A 21,173-nucleotide genomic window follows, 5' to 3' on the forward strand; every position below is an offset into this window, starting at 1 on the left:
ACACCATGCTCTACCAACTGAGCCACACGGGACCTATTTGCACTAGTCTGTAAATCTGTATGTGACAGTAGGCTGTTCGAGATTGCGCAGCTTGAAAAATGCACCAGCCTGAATGCGCATGATGCGCTCTTCCAAGTTGGCAAATTAGGGTTTGTAAGGTCATGGAAATTAGTTTAATACTTTTTGTTAATGTAATTCGTGAATGCACACTTTTTTAATATGATAAACAACATATGATATGTCAACATAATCCATCCTCCTGACAGGTGTGGCATATCAAGAAGCTGATTAAACAGCATGATCATTACACAGGAGCACCTTGTTCTGGGGAAGGCCACTCTAAAATGTGCAGTTTTGTCACAACTAGGGTTGCAAAGGGTCGGAAACTTTCCGGTAAATTTCCGTAATTTTCCGGAAATTTTCCATGGGAAGTTAAGCCTGGGAATTTGGGGAATTTTGCTTAAATTCATTAGCGAACTTTTTTTGTGGGATACACATAAGGCAATTCAAGGTCTTGTGGCATATTTTGGTTAAACTATCCCCAATTCAATGGAATTGCAACCCTCTACATGCATAGTGCATTCTTCCATCACATGTGCAGAGCACTCTTCCATCACATGTACAGCTGATTCTCAAGCTATTGCAAACTAATGAGATGCTATTGAGCCCACACTACTACACTGTCTGAGCCAAGGACTACATGCTTTCTGGTAAGTTTGGATTACAATAATGCGTGGGGTGAATATATTTTATATGATATACATGATTTTTTGTTAACTAGTAAATAGTAGCCTACAGCAGTGTGTTTAAATCATTTCTAACTTGTTAACAAAGTCTGCTAGTTAGTTGTTGATACCATGTGGGTTTTAGCTTGCTTGAGCCTTGCTAACTGAGGAGTGTTAATTCACCTGTTTCCATACATGTTTCATTTTAAAACATTTATCTTACAAAGGAGTTGTTTAATCAAACTGATTAACTATTTATCTGTACATGGAATTGTATTTTTTGTTTATTTTTTACTAATTTTTTTCTAATCTTTATTGCTCGAGCTGTGTATGCAACTGGTTCACCTCTGATCTTCACAGGTAATATGTATTGGAAGAGATTTCTGAATGTTCTTTGCCCAGCATACATCCCTCCAACCAGACATTCTTTATATACTTTATATACAACAGAGTACAAGTGAAGGTCAAGCAAATCATAGAGAAAGCAGACTGTATTGCAATCATCTCTGATGGGTGGTCGAATGTTTGTGGGCAAGGAATAATTAACTACATCATCTCCACCCCTTAACCAGTATTCTACAAGAGCACAGACACAAGGGACAACAGACACACCGGTCTCTACATTTCAGATGAGCTGAAATCAGTCATCAATGACCTTGGACCACAGAAGGTATTTGCACTGGTGACAGACAATGCTGCGAACATGAAGGCTGCTTGGTCTAAAGTGCAGGAGTCCTACCCTTACATCACACGCATTGGCTGTGCTGCTCATGCATTGAATCTGCTCCTCAAGGACATCATGGCACTGAAAACAATGGATACACTCTACAAGAGAGCCAAGGAAATGGTTAGCTATGTGAAGGGTCATCAAGTTATAGCAGCAATCTACCTCACCAAGCAAAGTACTAGGAATAAGAGCACCACATTGAAGCTGCCCAGTAACACCCATTGGGGTGGTGTTGTCATCATGTTTGACAGTCTCCTGGAGGGGAAGGAGTCTCTACAAGTAATTGCCATATCACAGTCTGCCGATATGGACAGCCCCATGAAGAGGATCTTCCTGATTGATGTATTTTGGGAGAAAGTGGTAAGCAGCCTGAAACCTATTGCAGTAGCCATTGCACGGATTGAGGGAGACAATGCCATCCTGTCTGATGTTCAGACTATGCTTGCAGATGTAAGAGAAGAAATCCGTACTGCCCTGCCCACTTCACTGTTGCTGCAAGCAGAGAAAACTGCAGTTCTGGAATACATCAAAAAGCGTGAAGACTTCTGCCTGAAGCCCATACACGCCGAAGCGTACATCTTGGACCCCAAGTATACTGGCAAGAGCATCCTGTCTGGTGCAGAGATTGTGTCATCACTGCTATGTCTCGCCACCTTGACCTGGATGAGGGCAAGGTTCTTGGCAGTCTGGCGAAGTACACTTCCAAGCAAGGACTTTGGGATGGAGATGCAATAAGGCAGTCATGCCAACATATCTCATCAGCCACCTGGTTGCTTTGAGGCTTTTTCCCCTGTTGCCTCCATCGTCCTCCAACACACACACCAAATCACGCAACAGGCTGACCAATACAAGGGTTGAAAAACTACGGCCCATCCGGGCAAATTTGAGGCTTTTTGAGCCTGACAACGAGCCGTCCACAACAAGGTTGGAAAGTGACAGTGAAGATGAGTCCTCAGAGTCTGATGTTCAGGAGGTGGACATTGAGGAGGTCCAGGTAGAAGACATGGAAGCCTGAAAGGAAGACAACCAAAGCTTTAGTTTCTAGACTGTCATTTTACAGATGTATGTTGAAAACGTTTTTTGGTAGATGCGATGGATCATTGGGGATCATTCAATATTCCCTTTCTTTTGTTGTTCAGTGAAATCCTCCCAGGTGAAGAGTCAACTCATTTAACTTCTCTAGGGTAGGGGGCAGTATTTTGACGTCCGGATGAAAGGCGTGCCCGTAGTAAACTGCCTGCTACTCAGGCTCAGAAGGTAGGTTTGTAGTTTTTCAAGTGATCGCCTATACACTATACAGTGACTTAGGGTTCATTTTGCACTTCCTAAGGCTTCCACTAGATGTCAACAGTCTTTAGAATGTTGTTTCATGCTTCTACTGTGAATAGGGAGAGAACAAGAGCTCCTGGAAGTAGCTGACAGAGAAAATGACATGAGCTCAGTGGCGCACACTCACATGAGAGTTAGCTGTGTTCCTTTTCTTTTTTGAAGACAAAGGAATCGTCCGGTTGGAATATTATGGAAGATTTATGATAAAAACATCCTAAAGATTGATTCTATACATCGTTTGACATGTTTCTTGCAAACTGTAGTATATATTTTTTGACTTTTCGTCTTGACATAGTAAGCGCGTGCCTTACATTTGGAGTAGTGGACTAAACGTGCGAACAAAATGGAGGTATTTGGACATAAAGATGAACTTTATCGAACAAAACAAACATTTATTCTGGAACTGGGATTCCTGGGAGTGCATTCCGTTGAAGATCATCAAAGGTAAGTGAATATTTATTATGTAGTTTTTGTCATTTCTGTTGACTTCAAAATGGCGGGTATCTGTATGGCTTGTTTTGATATCTGAGCGCTGTACTCAGATTATTGCAAAATTTGCTTTCGCCATAAAGGTTTTTTGAAATCTGACACAGCGGTTGCATTAAGGAGAAGTGTATCTATAATTATTTGAATAACTGTTGAATATTTTATCAACGTTTATGATGAGTATTTCTGTAAATTGATGTGCTCATTCACCGGAAGTTTTGGGAGGCAAAACATTTCTGAACATTACACACCAATGTAAATTAGGGTTTTTGGATATAAATATGAACTTTATTGAGCAAAACATACATGTATTGTGTAACATGAAGTCCTATGAGTGCCATCTGATGAAGATCATCAAAGGTTAGTGATTCATTTCAGCTATATTTCTGGTTTTTGTGACGCCGCTCCTTGCTTGGAAAATGGCTGTGTGGTTTTTCTTGTCTCGGCGTTGTCCTAACATAATCTAATGTTATGCTTTCACCGTAAAGCCTTTTTGAAATTGGACAATGTGGTTGGATTAACGAGAAGTGTATCTTTAAAATGGGATATAATAGTTGTATGTTTGAGAAATTTCAATGAGGAGATTTTTGTTGTTTTGAATTTGCCGCCCTGCTATTTCACTGGCTGTTGAATAGTGTGTCCCGCGGGTGGGACGCTAGCGTCCCACATACCCCGGAGAGGTTAATTAAAGTTCAATTTGTAACTAAATCATTTTTTTTATTTCTATTGGAAGGATTTAATAATTTACAAGTATGTCTACTTATGACAAGGTAAAAGGTTTACAGTGCCTTGTAAAAGTATTCATCCACTTGGCGTTTTTTTCCTATTTTGTTGCATTACAACCTGAAATTTAAATGGATTTCATGTAATGGACACACACAAAATAGTCCAAATTGGTGAAGTGAAATGAAAAAAATTACTTGTTTCAAAAAATTACAAAATTAAATAAATGGAAAAGTGGTGCGTGCATGTATTCACCCCTTTACTATGAAGCCCCTAATTAAGACCTGGTGCAACCAATTACCTTCAGAAGTCACATAATTAGTTAAATAAAGTCTACCTGTGTGAAATCTAAGTGTCACATGATCTGTCACATGATCTCAGTATATATACACCTGTTCTGCAAGACCCCAGAGTCTGCAACACCACTAAGCAAAGGGCACCACCAAGCAAGCGGCACCATGAAGACCAAGGAGCTCTCCAAACAGGTCAGGGACAAAGTTGTGGAGAAGTACAGATCTGGTTTGGTTTATAACGTTTGGTTTGGTGTTCACCAAAAGGCATGTGGGAGACTCCCCAAACATATGGAAGAAGGTACTCTGGTCAGATGAGACTAAAATGTAGCTTTTTGGCCATCAAAGAAAACGCTATGTCTGGTGCAAACCCAACACCCATCACCCCAAGAACACCATTCCCACAGCGAAGCATGGTGGTGGCCGCATCAGGCTGTGGGGATGTTTTTCATCAGCAGAGACTGGGAAACTGGTCAGAATTGAAGGAATGATGGATGGCGCTAAATACAGGTAAATTCTTGAGAGAAACCTGTTTGTCTTCCAGAGATTTGAGACTGGGACGGAGGTTCACCTTCCAGCAGGACAATGACCCTAAGCATACTGCTAAAGCAACACTCGAGTGGTTTAAGGGGAAACATTTAAATGTCTTGGAATGGCCTAGTCAAAGCCCAGACCTCAATCCAATTGAGAATCTGTGGTATGACTTAAAGATTGCTGTAAACCAGCAGAACCCATCCAACTTGGATGTGCTGGAGCAGGTTTGCCTTGAAGAATGGGCAAAAATCCCAGTGGCTAGATGTGCCAAGCTTATAGAGACATACCCTAAGAGACTTGCAGCTGTAATTGCTGCAAAAGGTAGCTCTCCAAAGTATTGACTTGTGGGGGGTGAATAGTTATGCACGCTCAAGTTTTCCATTTCTTGTTTGTTTCACAAGAAAAAATATTTTGCATCTTCAAAGTGGTAGGCATGTTGTGTAAATCAAATGATACAAACCCCCCAAAAATCCATCTTAATTCCAGGTTGTAAGGCAACAAAATAGGAAAAATGCCAAGGGGGTAAATATTTTCGCAAGCCACTGTATGTTTCTGTCTCCATATGGTAAATATATCCAATGCAAAAACATTTACATATAAATGGTATTAATGTTAGTTTGCATATATTCCCGTTAATTCCCACGGTAAGTTTCCACCTCTGAATCTTCCCCAAAATGTGCAACCCTACACACAACACAATGCCACAGATGTCTCAAGTTTCGAGGGAGTGTGCAATTGGCATGCTGACTGCATGAATGTCCACCAGAGCAGTTGCAAGAGAATTGAATGTTCATTTCTCTACCATAAGCCGCCTCCAACGTTGTTTTTGAGAATTTGACAGTATGTCCAACTGGCCTCACAACCGCAGGCCATGTGTAACCACACCAACCCAGGACCTCCACATCCAGCTTCTTCACCTGCGGCATCGTCTGAGACCAGCCACCAGGACAGCAGATGAAACTGTGTGTTTGCACATCCGAAGGATTTCTGCACAAACTGTCAGAAGCCATCTCAGGGAAGCTCATTTTTGTGCTCGTCATCCTCACCAGGGTCTTCTTGATCTGACTGCAGTTTGGTGTCGTAACCGACTTCCTTGGGGAAATGATATTCACGGTTGAATCCCGGTTTCAGCTGTACCGGGCAGATGGCAGACAGTGTGTATGGCTTTGTATGGGCGAGTGGTTTGCTGATGTCAACTTTGTGAACAGAGTACCCCATGGTGGCGATGGGGTTATGGTATTGGCAGGGATAAGCTATTGACAACGAACACAATTGCATATTATCGATGACAATTTGAATGCACATAGATACTGTGACGAGATCCTGAGGTCCGTTGTCGTGCTGTTCATCTGCCGCCATCACCTCATGTTTCAGCATGATAATGCACGTCCCCATGTCGCAAGGATCTGTACACAATTCCTGGAAGCTGAAAATGTCCCAGTTCTTCCATCGACGTGTACGACAGCGTCTTCCAGTTCCCGACAATATCCAGTAACTTCGCACAGCCACTGAAGAGGAGTGGGACAACTTCCATAAGCTACAATCAACAGCCTGATCAACTCTATGTGAAGGAGATGTCGTGCTGCATGAGGCAAATGGTGGTCACACTAGATGCTGACTGGTTTTCTGATCCATACCCCCAGGTTTTTTTTAAGGTATGTGACCAATAGATGCTTATCTGTATTCCCAGTCATGTGGAATCTATAGATTAGGGGCTAATGAATTTATTTCAATTGACTGAGTTCCTTCTATGAACTGAAACTTATTACAATCTTTGAAATTTGTGCATGTCGCGTTTATATTTTTGTCCAGTGTCCAGTATATAACCATGTCTAGTTAGATAACTTGCTTTGAAGTAGCCTACCTTATCCATTTGATCCATGATTCATTGAATGAGTGAATCATTTTATGAAGACAAAACTAGTTAGTTGTAATGTTGCAACCATCCTCCAGCATAGCTACTGGGTGTGTAGGCTTTTTTTTCAAGCCCTGGTTTAACTTACTTTTTCATGTAGGCTATAATAATAGTCATGAAAATGTTGTTAAAAATCATGGAGAAGTCATGGAAAATGTGTATAAACCCTTAACAGTGAATAATCAGAGGTCTCTATAGCATAATATCATTTGTGAATTTCGGTGAACATAGTCTAATGGACCGACTTGGAAAAAGACAGCTCCTGCACTTCTTTCATCCCAAGTCAAGCACTCGTTGAGAGAGAACTTGGGTAAATACAATGGCACAATTACACTTGACATTTCGACTGACAGTTTCGAAAAATAGGATAATTGTGCCTTACAGCCCATTACATAAATAAAGAGTGGGTGTTATCCACCAAGGAGTGGGACAGTGCAGCTCAAAACTGCAGATAACACACGGCAAGCTATTGTGAAAGAGTTCTTGTTGATTTCCTCTATCGCTTCAAGAGGCCTTACTGTCCGCCTGGTAATTGTGTGGTTCCAAAGGATGAAGAGTCAACTACAGATGGATTTATAGTTTCAGAGAGAAGCCAGCTGGCAGCCTGCGACCAGGCACGGTGGATGACATCCTTTCCTGCACAGCAATTTGAAGAAATCCAGTGATGAATGGACTGTTTTTGAAGTTATTGTTTTAGTATATTTATTTGTTGTCTAATTTTACAAGGCTGATTTGAGTTATCAATGTACCGCATTGCATTGTGATAATAAAAATATATTGTTCTTAATTCATTCCATGGTTTCTTTTTAGCCAAATGTTGAATAGAAATGCAGACAATTTAATTAATGCAGGAAAAGAGGAATAATAGACTACTGTCTGTAGTCATAAAAACAGTTAGGCTAAATAAACTGATGTTATTTTGTTGGGTAATCGATTGGCTCTCAGAACTCATTAAGAGGCGGCTTCCATCTTCAGTATTACCATTCATTCAGAAGGTTAAACCCATAGGTCTTAGGCCTGTAGTAAATTCAATTATATGGGCACAAGGCGAGACCCAAATGCAGACACAGGGGGTTGGACAATACTTTTCTTGTCAATCATATAAAACATTTTAAAAAATCACGCGTTGTCCACCTTTTTAAATGCTTTATTATTCAAATGTTGAAAGTGTGTGGGCGACGGAGAATGACAAATTGGTGCAGTTTGAGGCCATGTGTCAGAGAATAATGTGGGCGAGATGGGGGTGTGAGCAGGAGGGTCTGGGCACTTGTGATGTAGTTGTCGCCTGTAGTTTAGTCATTTAGCTTATCCAGAGCGACTTACAGTAGTGAATGCATACATTTTTTTTTTGTACTGGCCCCCCGTGGGAATCGAACCCACAACCCTGGCATTGCAAACACCATGCTCTACCAACTGAGCCACAGGGAAGACTAACATTTTGTATTGTCTAAACAAATATATTTTAAAAAATCATAAAATAAAGGAAAAATGACAAGCTTCCAAAATGCATCTGATTATTCATTTTAATAAGATTTATTTGATGATCAGAAATGTTGGTACTTACTCTATTTATTTTGATCCAAAGCCACGAATGGGTGAGCCACTGAGTTTTATGCTGACAAATATAACTTTATGCTAAATAGGCCAAGCCTAAACGAATATACAGTAATACATAGCCTAAATAAACTAGTACATTTCATAAATAAAATAAATATATTAAATAGCACAGGTCTTGAAAATATGGGCAACCTTAATTCCCTCCCTATCCTCGCTGGAGTCTCTTTCATTCAGTTTCTTCTTCACATCAGCAAAGAAGGACTCTGTGTTTCAGAAACTCACTTCATACAGAGGAGCTATCTGTCTTTCACACTGTGGTAAATAAAGCCAGTTTGTTATTTAGAAATCTTTCTTTCTGTTTTTAGAGGTAGAGAAACCAAAAGCATGATCAGCTTTCTAACTCCCCCTTGTGATTGTGTGGCGCAATGACAGAATGATGCAATTTACCACAATCTGCCACCATCTACCACAAACTATCTCGGCAGAAACTCAAAACTTTGAATTGAGCAACCACTGGAGATCAGTTCGATGCAGGCTAGAGTGTACAAGGCGGTATTGAATGTGTCACTGTCTGTCGATGTGACGCTTTCACCTCAAATTTTTCTCTCAACCTTTGCACCTACGTTATAAACTTTCATTCATAGTTTGTAGCAACATCATAATGGGTAAGGGAAAATTGTAGTATCATGTAGTAGCCTAAACCTATCGATGTTACATTGAACTGGGTGAATGGAATATGAATGACACTCATTTACATTTAACATTTACATTTAAGTCATTTAGCAGACGCTCTTATCCAGAGCGACTTACAAATTGGTGCATTCACCTTATGATATCCAGTGGAACAACCACTTTACAATAGTGCATCTAAATCTTTTAAGGGGGGGTTAGAAGGATTACTTTATCCTATCCCAGGTATTCCTTAAAGAGGTGGGGTTTCAGGTGTCTCCGGAAGGTGGTGATTGACTCCGCTGTCCTGGCGTCGTGAGGGAGCTTGTTCCACCATTGGGGTGCCAGAGCAGCGAACAGTTTTGACTGGGCTGAGCGGGAACTGTGCTTCCTCAGAGGTAGGGAGGCGAGCAGGCCAGAGGTGGATGAACGCAGTGCCCTTGTTTGGGTGTAGGGCCTGATCAGAGCCTGAAGGTACGGAGGTGCCGTTCCCCTCACAGCTCCGTAGGCAAGCACCATGGTCTTGTAGCGGATGCGAGCTTCGACTGGAAGCCAGTGGAGAGAGCGGAGGAGCGGGGTGACGTGAGTCATCCAATATGCTGTAAAAGAAATAAGGCCATGCTCATGAAAAACAAAAACATCCTCCCTCATCTTGAACGGCACCGACAGCCACTGCTGAATAAGGAAAAGGGATACCTAGTCAGTTGCACTACTTAGTGCATTCAACCGAAATGTATCTTCCGCATTTAACCCAACCCCTCTCGAATTCGAACCAGCGACCTTTCAGTTACTGGCTCAACGCTCTTAAGTTAGATTCTCTGTCAATGTATATCTGTCTGTAGATTCACTCATGGGGATTTTTACAGTTTTCTACAAGCGTTTTATGGTTTATTATCATTTAGTAGTAACATAGCTGTGAATGTCTATAGAATGATGGAATCTCATTCTGATTTATATCTTGGCGAGCGCTATTGACTTCAAAGCCAAACTGACCACATGCGTTACGATAATATAATAGTGTTTATTGTTGTCAGATTGCTCGCAGCACAGCATATGACACATCTCCCTTGGCTCGAAAGCGCGACCGACAGTTTACATTTAGGTAGGCCACCCTATTCAAGTGGGTAATTGGAGGACCTGGTGGAATATTAATGTATACTTTATTATCTTCTCTTCAGAGAGTTAGGCCTAGTCTCTAGCTTATACCAGACATTCTGTCAGACATGGTTTAGCCAGATACACTGTGCCATTATGCCTTATCCATTGAATCAAGAATAATAACCTACTGATAGGCAATGGAAGAATGCCTCTGTAGAAGAGATGGCTGTGGTGGTAGCACCAGAGAAGGCATACAGGCAATGATTCAAGTTGCCATGTGAACAGTATTCCATGCCTAATAGTATCTGCAGAAGCCCTCCCGTCAACATATTTTGAGCCAGTATCTGCCGAAGCCACGTTAACCAGACACTGAAGTAAGCGCTCATACTGTGTAGACTTATTTTGATTAGACAATAGAGCTCTGCCATTACGGATCCATATTAGCTAAGCAGTTATAAATCATTTCATCCTTCTCTCTGTGTGTGTGAGATTGCTTCCACATGTCCAGGATGCTGGGGCTCAGTAGGCTCCCTTCACGGGCTAAACACACACATGAACGCATGTGCACACACACACACAATACAGAGCTCCACCAGTAATGCATCTGTGAGGCTGGGAGGCTCTAATTGGTTTAGACAGGACTGGACTCTCCCCTGGACGCACCCAGAGAGGGAAGAGAGCAGCCTGTTGATTAGGACGGATAATGTGAGCACTCTTGCTGAGGTAGAGGGGGAGATAGAGGGCGTTTTTAGGGGAGGGGGAGGGCATTGGGGTAGACCCCTCAGTGGTGGTGAATGTGAATGGTGCTGAGGGAATATTTGGAGCAGCTTTTGGATCGCCTTGTCTGGAACCTGCTGAGGAAAAAGCTGTGTGGGGAAATAACGCTGATGCGAGGCGGATGCATTTGACAGATGATTACAGCTGGGAAAACACGTGTGTGTGTGTGTGTCTACACGTAAACATACACAACACACACACATACAACGCGTGTGAACAGATGCATGCACAAGTACTAACACGCATACACAAAGTATGACTCAGCGGTCATATCATATTCCATATCATATGCGCATAATGTGTGTGAGACCTCTATACTAGTTGACTTCTTGTATGACTCAATGTGTCTTTGCGGATCCAAGCAAAGTATTAAAATGTGTGAATTCATGTATAGGATGTCTCAGATGGGGATGATAGTGTGAGTGAATGGTAACTTTGCCCACGAAGCCAAGCCACTGTGTAAGTGCAGGTGGAGGTTCTTAGTGACAGGATATGTTGGATATGTCCATAATAAGACCTGGAGATCTGGCCCTTAATTGTAGTACCACAGGTGGAGTTTACATCTACACAAGTGATCTTCAGTGTTGGGAAAGGATACGAAGATGATTAAACCAGCTGTGAGCTTCAACAGTATGAAAACACTGGAAAACAGTTTCACCGCCACAGCCATTTTCCACTGAAAATGATGGAACATATTATGATGATTAAATGACAGACAAAAGGTTTTGGCAGACTGATCGGGTTTGACAGTGGTGGCAAGCAGAAGCTCTCAGTGTCAGACTAGGCATCCTGAGGTTCGAAGCCAGCGGCGTCAGTGGTAAGGAAGCCCCTCTTCAGAAGAGGAGAGAGAGAAAGAAGAACCACTGGGAATATGATTTGAATCACCATATTTTGACTTGTGGCGTCTTTCTTTGGATAGAGTGGATCCTTTTTGTCCAAATATAGTCTTGAATATCCCGAGTTAAGTTTGAGACTATTGGAACGGATGCTACAGCTTAAGGTGGATGGAAAATGTTAAACCTTATGGAGGCGAAAAATGTCCTTTTTTAGCAATGGAATGATCAGCACACAAGGCAGAGATAAGGTGTTTGTGTTTTTTCACATTCGGAAGAGGGGGAGTGGTTTTCTGTTAACATTAGGAGCGGCTCAAAGAGGGATTACTTCCTAAATCACCACTTTTAGTAATCATTTTTGGGTCTGTTTTTTTCTTCCCCTCCCCAGTTTAGAACCAGAACACTTGTTGGCCCTGCTTTCTTTTTTGCCTCTTACTAGTTTACGAGGTTACATTTTTAACCTTAAGAATATCACATACATTTTTGTTTGCAGCAGCAAGCGCCAAAGTTTTCTTTCAATAAATGTCGGTTTTCCTTCCCAGATAGCATTGCTCTGCAATTACGCTGCCAAACAGCAGAGACAAGTGTATGAACAATCCCCTCCATCTCCCAGAAAAGATTGCGTTTGGTTTCTTGGGTGCGAAAAGACCATGAAAGTGTAGGGTTCTCTACATTTCCCTCTCAATGGACAACCATGGGTGTTCAGGGTGCAATATACATAAGTGGAGGCTGCTGAGTAGAGGACGGCTCAGTAATGCCTGGAATGGAGTCAATGGAATGGTATCAACCACATGGAAACCACATGTTTGATACCATTCCATTGACTCCATTCCAGCCTTTATTATGAGCCGTCCTCCCCTCGTCAGCTTCCACTGATATACATGACATCGGCCTATGATCTTTCTTCACTGCTTGATAAGAAACAAGTCAAATCAAATATATTCGTCACATACACAGTTTACAGCCGGTATAAAAGGTGCAGTAAAATTCTCGTGCTAGCTCCCGCAACAATGCAGTACATTAATCAATAATCAATAATAGCAATGAGAAGAGTCAAGTCAAAAATTAAGTAGTGGAAGTAGGTAGTATGCATTGTTTTAATGGACTGTATTTACATTGTTTACAAATATAAAGTTGGAATCAATAGTATATATTAGAACAACAGCGTTGACTGTGTGTGTGTGTGTGTGTGTGAGAGCTCTGAGTGCATACGAGTGTGCGTGTGTGTAAAGTAGTGTGTAAACATTGGATGTGTGGGTAGTCGGTGCAAATACTTTTCTAAGGTGCATATAGTCTCGCCGGTGTATTGTTAGAGTTTCAGTTACCCACTATTTGGCAGCGACTGTGGATCTGATGTGATCGTGATCATCCAGTCCTGTCATTTGTGTTAAATCTGATGGTTAAGCCATGTCAGCTGCCTGCTGCCTGGTCTGCTTGTTACAGAACCCTCTCCCTGCAAGGGTTTGATCAGAGGGTGGCTTATAGTCTGCAGCAGACCACTGACCCCTAGGAGACACCACACTGTTCCCTGTGGGACCCCATCACTCACTCCTCTTCCAGCCGAGCCAAGCCCATCTGCTCAAGATTCGAACCATGCGAAGGAAACCGTAACCAGATAACACGCCTCAGATCTTTTGCAGAACAAAGTTCATTCTGTATGTGCATCATGTGGTATTGGTGATATACTTTTTTTTCTATCAGGATTTTTTTTCTTGTTTGAGGAGGATGGTATAGGGTAGTAGTGGGTGCAGATGGAAGGATGGGGTGCCAGGTTGCCTAGAGGTTAGAGAAAGGGGCCATGGAATCCCATATCCAATGGGGAAAAAATATTGTGGGGAGTGAGCCCTTCTTCTTTGTGTTGGTCTTCACAAATAATCGAGCACGGCTCAGTGATGGATGTGGACATGCAAACACTGCCTACCACATAAACACACGTTTAATAGCTATTGTGATGTCCTGATGGCTGTCATACTGTGGTGTTTGCGGTTCAACACATACAAAAACATGGAGATGGTGCTGAAATAAAGTGTCAGTACGGTTCCCTTTACAACACAAATTATGGTCCATCTACAATATAACTTATCTCAGCACACAGAACCAAATCTCGCATGTGCGCTGGCTGCTGGATAACATTTTAATATTAAGGCTGTCATAACAGACTACGTTATTATAGACATTATGACAATCGGATGTGAGCAACAGTAGAGCAGCAGAACTGTACAACACGGCAGCATATAGAGTAGAGGTTCTAAGGTAGAGTCGAGTTCACCATCTCCTCTCTGTGTGTTCCTTCCACCTGTTAGCCATCAGAACTGTGTGCTTCTCGTTGATCAGGCTTGACTGTTGGCACACATAGATGCTGCTGTCAACAGACCCCAAACAGTACCCCCCGTGAACAGCGGAACATGCTGACTGCATTATACCGAGCCCCACTTTTCTTCTTCCCCACGGCATTTATGTCCCATTCTCATTTAAATTATTTGTGCATCGCGGATGTACACCGTCACAGATCCCTCCCCTACAAATGCAATCATAGACATTATGGGGAAAGTGAAAACAGATATACAGTGGGCTCTGAAATTATTGACAACCTTGATAAAGATGAGCAAAAATGACTGTATAAAACAAATATTTCAAATACTGAGCTATAGTGTACTCAAAAAGAAAAATCGTAAATTATATTATTTTATATTAATACAATTGCTCAGAGAAAGACTTTGTTTAACAAGTATTTTTTTATTTTCTCAAAAGGGTAGGGGTCAAAATTATTGACACCCCTGTTTTCAATACCTTTCAATACCACACCTGGTGAGGATAACTGCACTGAGCTTTTTTCTAAAATGTTTTATGTGATTGGAGAACACATTGGGAAGTATCTTAGACTATTCCTCCATAAATAATCTTTCCAGATCCTCGATATCCTTCGGCTGCACTTATGGACTGCCCTCGTGTTCAAGTCTGGAGACTGAGATGGTCATTGCAAAAGGTTGATTTTGTGGTCAATGTGCTAGCTCCATACTTTGTGAATTTTGATGTGTGCTTGGGAGTATTGTTTTGCTAAAAGATCCACTTGTAGCCAAGTTTAATACTCCTGGCAGAGGCAACCAGGTTTTTGGTTAAACTGTCCTGGTACTGGGTAAAGTTCATGATGCCTTGACCTTAACAAAGGCATCATGTGGAAGCAAAATAGCTCCATAACATCAAAGATCCACCACCATATGTAACAGTAGGTATGGGTTTGTAATCTGCATATTCATATTTATTTCAAGGCAAAACACACCACTGGTGTGTGTGGCCAAAGAGCTCTATTTTAATGTCATCCAACAAATCTAATGCCTGGACTTTGCTAAACGGCATTAGCACTTGGACTGGAACTGGTGCTCTGGTCAGATTATATGAAAATAGAGCTCTTTGGCCACACACACCAGTGGTGGGTTTGTCGTCAAAAGAAAGATACACTACCGTTCAAAAGTTTGGGGTCACTTAGAAATGTCCTTGTTTTTGAAAGAAAAGCCAATTTTTTTTGTCCATTAAAATAACACCAAATTGATCAGAAATACAGTGTAGACACATTGTTAATGTTGTAAATTACTATTGTAGCTGGAAACGGCTGATTTTTGATGGAATATCTACAAAGGAGTACAGAGACCCATTATCAGCAACCATCACTCCTGTGTTCCAATGACACGTTGTGTTAGCTAATCCAAGTTTATCATTTTAAAAGGCTGATTGATCATTAGAAAACCCTTTTGCAATAATAGACAGTATTATAGACATTATGACAATCAGGCTAATGCTTAAGAGGGTGGGAACGATACTGAATGGGTGAACACAAAGAAGAGCTCTCCAGTAGGTGTACCAAAACATTGAAGGGCCATTTTATCAAAAGTTTACCATTGTTCCTCAACTGTAGTGTATGATATAGTCTCTCTTTTATTTATTTTTTCAAATGTTGCTATATAAGACCGACTCGAGCCGATCAGTCACATATGGGCATTCACTTGTAACTCTCTCAGTTCTCACCTTGCCAAACTCTCAGTCATTAATGATATACACTACATGACAAAAAGTATGTGGACACCTGCTCGTTGAACATCACATTCCAAAATCATGGGCTTTAATATGGAGTTGGTCCACCCTTTACTGCTATAACAGCCACTCTTCTGGGAAGGCTTTCTACTAGATGTTGGAACATTGCTATGGGGTCTTGCTTCCATTCAGCCACGAGCATTAGTGAGGTTGGGCACTGATGTTGGGCGATTAGGCCTGGCTCGCAGTCGGCGTTCCAATTTATCCCATATGTGTTTGATGGGGCTGAGGTCAGGGCTCTGTGCAGGCCAGTCAAGTTCTTCCACACCGATCTCGACAAACCATTTATGTATGTACCTTGCTTTGACAGGGGCATTGTCATGCTGAAACAGGAAAGGGCCCTCCCCAAAATGTTGCCACATTCTGGAAGCACAGAATCGTCTAGAATGTCACTTTATGCTGTAGCGTTAAAATGTCCCTTCACTGGAACTAAGCAGTCATTGCCCGAACCATGAAAAACAGCCCCAGACCATTATTCCACCTTTACAGTTGGCACTATGCATTCAGGCAAGAGCGTTCACCTGGCATCCGCCAAACCCAGATTCATCCGTCGGACTGCCAAACGTTGAAGCATGATTCATCACTCCAGAAAACGCGTTTCCACTGCTCCAGAGTCCAATGGCGGCGAGCTTTACACCACTCCAGCCGACACTTGGCATTTCACATGGAGATTTTAGGCCAATTTCATGAAGCTCCGGACTAAGAGTTATTGTGCTGATGTTGCTTCCAGCGGCAGTTTGGTACTCGGTATTGAGTGTTGCAACCGAGGACAGACGATTTTTATGCGCTACGCACTTCAGCACTGAGCTTGTGTGGCCTACCACTTTGCGGCTGAGCCGTTGTTGCTCCGAGACGTTTCCACTTCACAATAACAGAAATTATAGTTGACCAGGGCAGCTCTAGCAGGGCAGAAATTTGACAAACTAACTTGTTGGGAAGGTGGCATCTTATGACAATGCCACGTTCAAAGTCATTGAGCTCTTCAGTAAGGCCATTCTACTGCCAATCCTTGTCTATGGAGATTGCATGGCTGTGTGCTTGATTTTATGCACCTGTCAGCAATGGTTGTGGCTGAAATAGCTGAATCCACTAATTTGAAGTGGTGTCCACATACACTATCTCTCTTTTACTTTGTAAATCTGTTGTTTATGGCCAGCTTTAAAGTGATGGCATCTGATATCATGTGTATTTGTACTGCTCTGCTGGGTATTGGATGATTGTGAAGTCAGTTAGTGAATCAATTAAAACATGGCTCTGGGAATCAGAGTCCTGCTTAAGGTAGAGACAAGAAGTCACTCCCTGCCTGCTGACTAAGTAGGAATTTACACTGGCAGTGACAGAAATGTCACCCTATTCTGTAGAAAGTGCACTACTTCAGGGCCCGTAGGACTCCGATCAAAAGTAATGCACTATATAGGGAATAGGGTGCCATTTCAGTCCACTGTATAGGTGAATATGGTGTCATTATATAAGGAATATGGTACCATTTCAGCACTATATAGGCAATAGGTGGTGAATACTTTCGCCAGCCACTGTACAACTGACTAATGCTAGCTAACGTTGCCTACATTAGCAAAAATAATAATACTTTTTTGCAAATTGATACTTGGAGTCAGATATTTATATAATATTGTCCCAAAATGATATCACACAATGTAACTATCGATTTTTTTCCCCCCCCATCACTAGTCCTCGGATAGGTCCTCTTGATTCTGGTTGGGAAACCAGTCTAAAAGTCCTCTTGGGAAATTGGTCTAAAAGGACAAGACTCTTGTCAAACTCTTTTCTTGATTGCTTGATCAAGCATTTTCTGCAGCAAGTATTTGACACAAAAAATTGCAATTGTTGAGTGTCATCCAGAACTGAGACAAGTCTAACAACTTGCTGCACTGATCAATTAACTAATCTCCAGTCCCACTCCTGATTGCCAGCATTTCCATGGAGGAGAAGAGAGGAGGGGGGCAGTGGATAGGGAGGGAGAGAGAGATGCTTTATGTATTTCCTGGGCATCCTCCAGATGTGCTTTTTAGATTACAATATCATTTTTCTGACCTTTTGGAACAACACTAAATGAATTTAAAATGTACCAGAGTCTGTTGTAAGGTTTTTTTTATTACAGAAAAGACAAAAAACAGTCTCATGCATTCGTGAATGCTATTTTGCGAAATTGAATGGTTTATTTATTGTTTATGCTAATTATTCAAGGGGCGCATTATTTTAAAACTAAAATGCTTGATTGCATTTCAAATAATGAATGACTCGTATGCTGTGTGATGACATGAATGAATGATTGATTGATACAGGAGCCTATATAAGTATTGAAATATTGGCCTAAGTAAGTTACCGTATTAAGACTAAACAGGATGCGCTCTTAGGCCTACAGCTCGATGGTAGTTAAACAAGGCTGCTATAGGCTACTGACATATTATTATAATGATGATAATAATAATTATAATAATAATAGTAAAACTAACAAGGAGATCAAGAAAAGGAGTGTTATTATTATAAATATTTTTTTTCTGACAATTTGGAACAGTGTAAACAACACTAAAGTAATACTAGAGAGGCTGTTGTAACAAAAAAAGTGTAAAGCCTTTATTACAGCATAGCAAAGATTAAAAACATTTGTTTATCCTACATGTTGTGTTGCGTGAGGCTTGGCTCTCACAGAATCAGTAGGCTATTAAACAAACACTCAAACAGGCAACATAAGCAAGATCTGTCTTTTTCTATAGATATACTAAATGGATGATTTATTAAGCCAGGCACATTTAACAGTTAGGCTATTGATTACAGACCTAATTAAAATGGGGTTTCTCTCTTTTCTTAGACAATTAAGGCAAGGGCTGTTTTCTCGTCTCCTAACTCAACACAAATATGCTGGTTAACTTTGCTATTATGCACATAGTAATAGGCGCCAATTCAACAGCTCACTGATGTTTCAGAACCACGGACAGCAACCGCTATCAAACATAGGAGAAACCGCATTTGTTATAAAATAATATTATTTTTATTAATGTTGCAGCATTTCAGTAGCACATGCCTTAGAGGGATGGACTGTGATATCCCCACGGCGTCCACAATGAAATAGTCCACTCAGACAGGCGCGAATCAGACAAGTATGAATCAGACAGGTGTCTTGTACACCATGAATGTTTTCTTTTTTTGCTACTGCTCGACTAAAGAAATCTCGGTCAACCAACATTCTATCAACCAAACAATCGACCAGTCGACTAAATGGGGTCAGCCCTAGTATTTGGGGGCCGTCCAAATGGCCTGGTGGGGCCCACAGCTGTTCCTCTCTCCCTCTTTCTCTCTCGCTGTCAGGGATTTCTTCGTCGGAGGACGATATGGCGAAATCATCATCGGAAAATGAGGACCAATATGCAGCAGAGTTGAGATGGTTCATTTTGAACTTTTAATAAATTCCAAAACGAACACACAAAATAACAAAAACGAATGCACGATACACTGACAGTCCTGTTAGGTTTACACACACTAAACACGGAACAATCTCCCACAAATACACAGACAAACACACCCAACTAATATAGGACTTCCAATCAAAGGCAACACCACACAGCTGCCTTCAATTGGAAGTCCACCCCAATTAACTCAACATAGAAACAGATCAACCAGACTACACATAGAAATACATCAACATAGACCATAACTCAAAACCCGGAAATAATACATCAAACGCCCTCCTAACTAACACACCACCCTGAACCACATAAAACAAATATCCTCTGCCACGTCCTGACCAAACTAAAATGACAATTAACCCTTATACTGGCCAGGACGTGACACTCGCGTTCTCTCTCTCTCTAGCTCTCTTTCTTGCTCTCTCTTGCACTCTTTCTCTCTCGCTCTCTTTCTCTCCGCCTCAGATACTGTATCAAAACAAGCTCTCAAAGGGAGCGCTCAGTTCATTGCAGTGAGGCAATGATGTGAAACACACGCAATACACACTGAGTGATGTGTGTTTAATGTGAGTGACTGATGACTGACTGATGTGTGTGTCTGCTCTTGTCCCTGTTAGGAAGGCGTGGCCAGCAGCCAGCCAGCGTGGAGCAGGACCAGAGAGAAGACAACCAGTGCAACCTAAGACAGATAGGTGTGTGTTTATGTGCAAATGTGTACTGTGCTTATGGGTGTGTTGTATATCCAATGAACATCTCATGGAACCCCCCCCCCCACACACACACACACACACATTCCTCCTCCCTAAACGTATGTCTGTTTGTCTGGATGGTCAGACTGATGGTTGTGTGTTTACCCGTGCGAGTCTTTTCCATTGAGACTTATCCCCACACCAGAGGGGCTGCCAGAGTTTTATGTTAACGTCAGCTCTTGTGTTGTGTTTCCATCAGGCGTGTGACACTAAAGACTTTGGTAAGAAGAATCAACAACCTCTGCATCATTGAAGACTGTTGCGTTTTGAGGTGTTCATGTTCAGGTAGCCATTGATATGTAAATGCCAGCTGAAAAGTACCCAGTGCTTGGCCCCAAGTCAGGGCAGGTCCGACAGAGGCGTGGCCCAGTGAAACACGGGTTCCTGTGCATGTAGGCCTAGTCTGAGACTTTTGGGTAAAACATCTGGGTAAATCAGTGTGTGAGCTGTAGCTCCAGGAACATCAGTAGAGCTATGCTAGCTATCCCTCAGATCTGCGGTCTGGATGTGATGCCGGCCTCAGCCACTGGGGGGCAGTGTCAGTCATGGTGCTGTATCTGGTGTGACTTGGGCTGCCTGTGAGAAATACCTTGGAGACTCTTGTTCCAGACTGACTCTTCTCCAGGTGTCTAACAACCATGTAAAGCCAAGGCATGTTCTTGTGCCATGCCAATGGAAACTCTTACCTTACTTATAGTGTTGGGTTAAAAATAGGTAGAAGGAAATTGCCCCATAGATCTTGCATCAATTGTTGTGTCCTCCCTAAAGTTAAGATTTGATACAGTATGTGTTGGAACCTTTAAATGTGCTCCAGGCCCTGCTTAATTTCCCATGTGAGATAAGAACCCTTGGTTCTTGTCTTTTCATTAGCCCTAACATGGTAGTCTGTGGACTAGTGGAGCTGCTGGAGCAGAGTGTGGAGGTATAGCCAGCAGTGTGAGATATCCTACTAGTGAAGAGGGACTCCCTAATCCCATAGAAAACATCACACATTTTACATTTACATTTACGTCATTTAGCAGACGCTCTTATCCAGAGCGACTTACAAATTGGTGCATTCACCTTATGATATCCAGTGGAACAACCACTTTACAATAGTACATCTATTGTAAAGTGGGGGGTGGGGGGTGGTTACTTTATCCTATCCCAGGTATTCCTTAAAGAGGTGGGGTTACAGGTTTGGGGTCAATTGAATTTCAGTTTAGGAAGTGACAAATGAATAAATTGAATTGAGAATGATCTGTTAT

General features: G+C 41.8%; 1 long non-coding RNA gene across 1 annotated transcript in view; it reads left to right on the forward strand.

Annotated features, from left to right (window-relative positions):
• Positions 1-21,173, forward strand: part of LOC123724506 (uncharacterized) — a 140,299-nt gene that overhangs the window by 53,187 nt on the left and 65,939 nt on the right. Inside the window, exon 2 of the long non-coding RNA XR_014379112.1 lies at positions 19,795-19,869. This is a non-coding gene — a long non-coding RNA (uncharacterized LOC123724506). The remainder of the gene's footprint in view (positions 1-19,794; positions 19,870-21,173) is intronic.

This window comes from Salmo salar, chromosome 10 (assembly GCF_965601325.2).
Source record: "Salmo salar chromosome 10, fSalSal1, whole genome shotgun sequence".
NCBI lineage: Eukaryota > Metazoa > Chordata > Actinopteri > Salmoniformes > Salmonidae > Salmo > Salmo salar.